The sequence below is a fragment of the Tupaia chinensis genome, unplaced genomic scaffold (genome assembly GCF_000334495.1).
Source record: "Tupaia chinensis unplaced genomic scaffold, TupChi_1.0 Scaffold000047_1, whole genome shotgun sequence".
Taxonomy (NCBI): Eukaryota; Metazoa; Chordata; class Mammalia; order Scandentia; family Tupaiidae; genus Tupaia; species Tupaia belangeri.
Window position 1 is genome coordinate 4,567,419 of NW_006159505.1, and position 2,868 is coordinate 4,570,286.

Genomic DNA, 2,868 nt, shown 5'->3' on the forward strand with positions numbered 1-2,868 from the left:
TTGCTCAGTCCCGCGCCGCAGCCGCTGCCACCGCCGCTGTCATCTCCGCCGCCCACCCCCACCGGAGCTGCAGCCGAGCCGGAGCCGAGCCCAGCCGAGCCGAGGCAGCACCACCCACCACCCGAGCGCCAGCAGACGCGCCCCGCCCCAAAGGGCGGGGTCAGAAGAGGCCCCGCCCCGTGGCCCACGGTCAAGGGTGGGGCGCGTGCCACCTACCCAGCCCCGGCCCCGAGCTGTCCTGCAGCAGGAGCCAATCAGTGTGCGGCGAGAGCTCGGCTCTGCGGAACGTGCACTGTACCTCGGAGAGGGCGGGGAGGACAATGAGAGGTACGGCTGGAGGGAGGACAAGGGAGGGTTGGGGGCTCCCTACGAGTCCAGCGGGAGGGGTTAATCTGGGGACTGGATGGAGAGAGAGCGAGCGGGACTGGTTTGGGAGAGGGATGGGGTCCTGGGAACCACTGAGTAGGGGAGTCCTGGGGAAGGAATTGGGATCCAGTTGGGGAAGCCGAACGTGACTGGGTGGAGCAAGGTGGGATTCCGAGGGATGATGGAGGCCGGTCCTGTGGGTGGCGGGACGACGCCCTCAAGTTGCCTCTCCCCAGCTTCTAGGGCTCAGCGCACAGAGTGCGAACTGGGTACTGTGAAATGCTCAGATTTCAGGAAGCGGGAAAAGTAAGTTTCTGAACGTCAACAGCGGATCTGCCTTCCACACTTCCCCCACCCCAGCGTCCATCCCGGGAAGGGCGTGGTTGGCAGTTTCGACAATGTCAAGTCGGGGGCAGGGTGTGTGAGCACTGAGCGCACCTCAGTCCGCGCTACATGCTGCCCCTGTCTGTCACCCCCGCCGCTCCCAGCCCCGCTGCGCTGGGCTCCGAGCAAGCGCTGGAGGGGTGTGATGTATGAATGAGTGCTGGCTGCTGCGGCGGCGGGGCGGTGTGTGCGTGTGCGTGCGTGTGCGTGTGTGTGTGTGTGTGTGTGAAAGCCACTGATTGACCTGGAGAGAAGGAATGGAGATGGAGGCTGCGCAATACAGCCTCTCTGTAAGTCTCACACCACTACACACCAAGGACCCCATTTCACTGATCATGATCCAGGCACAGAGAGGCTCAATGTCTTCCCAGGACTACACAGCTGGCATAGGGTTCCATCTGCCCCATGACCATCACATTCCAGAGCAAAGCTGTGTCGCTATGAACAGGTTCCTCTATTTCTCTGAGCCTCTGGTTCCTCACTGTAAGAGGAAAAGATGCTACTACTTGGCAGGGGAACAAGTGTGGGGCTGGCCAGGAGGCAGGGCCTGAGGGCTGGCTGGAGGCAATGTTACCTACCTGTTGAACTTGGTGATGGTGCTGAGAAAGCTTGCCACTTCTCCCTCCGTGCAGAACCCCCTCCAGCCCTGCGCTGGCTGCAGGATCAAGCCCCAAGTCCCTAGCCTGTGGTTCTGCCCACCTTCCCATTATCGCTCTCTGCAACCCATCACTTTCCTCTTTCCTCACCCAGCTTCTCTCACCTCCATCCTCTCCTTTCTATGGTTACTCCTGCTGTTCCCTTATCTAGGGAGCCCTGTTCCCCTTATCTCCTGAGTTAACCTCTGACTTCCCTGTAGGGCTCAAGGAAAGAACCCTGAGGCCAAAAGCCCCTTGTTCTTTTCATGACTGTATCCTCAGAGCCTGGTGCTTGGTAGGTGTATGGTTAAGTAGTGGCTTCAAATTACGCCAGAGGAGAATGGAGAAGGGATTGTGGCATGGCCATCCCCCCTGAGGGGTGATTTCTGGCTTTCTGTCTCTCTGTCTCTCTCTTTTTGGCGAGCACACGTGCCCTATAGCAAAAACCTCTCCAAAAAAGTAATTGCTAAATGAAAGTATTATCTCTCAAATCAAATGTCACTACCTCTAAGAAGGCTTCCCAAACTGCCCCAATCAGCTTTGGTCTGGGCTCCCTCAAGCTGAAGGTTTTATAACTATGTTTCCATGCCTAGTTCTCCCCGCACTGGGCTGGCAGCATCTCCATGGCAGTGCACCCCCTCCCACCACCCAGCCCTGTTCATACTTGACCTGCCCCTCTATGAGATCTGGGAATTGGGAGATGAATGAATGAGGGTTCTCAGAGAGCAGTTCTGTGGCTGCCCCTGCCCTGAGAGCCTCCTAGTGGGGTCAGATGAGAGAATGTCAGAATGAAAAGGAGCTTTTCATAACAGACCCTCCATGACCCCTGAGGCCCCGGGGGTGGCGTGCTCAGGGTCACCAGGAGGTGACTAGCAAACAGGTCTCAGACGCCCACATCTGCCCTCTGGCCACCCTTCCAGTTCCTTCTGAACTGGGGGAATCCGGCCTTTTGGTGGCCAAGAAGGCCCAGGAAGGATGACAGAGGCCATCATGGAGACTTGTCTGACTGAGGCTTGTCAGGACCATCTCTGAAAACACCACCCTTTTGTTCCTGGTAGCCCCTGCTCCCAAGAACCTTCTACCCTCCTAACACAGACAGTTCCTGACTTATGATGCTCTGGCTTAGGATTCTTCTATTTTACTATGGTTCAAAAGTGATTTGCATTCAGTAGAAACCGTACTTTGACTTTTTTTTTTTTTTTGGAGAGGTTTTTGCTACAGGGTGCGTGCGCTCGTCAGAAAGACAGAGAGAGACAGAAAGACAGAAAATGAGAAATCATCTCCCAGGGAGGATGGCCACATCGCAATCCCTTCTCCAGTCTCCTCTCAGGATCTTGGGCATGCATGCACACGCGCCCAGCGTGAATTTAAGCCACTGGATCCAGGACTTGAACCATGATCGGCTACATGGGAGTCCAGCGACATAGCCATTACACTAACTGCTGGTCTCCCTACTTTGAATTTTTAATTTTGATCTTTCCCT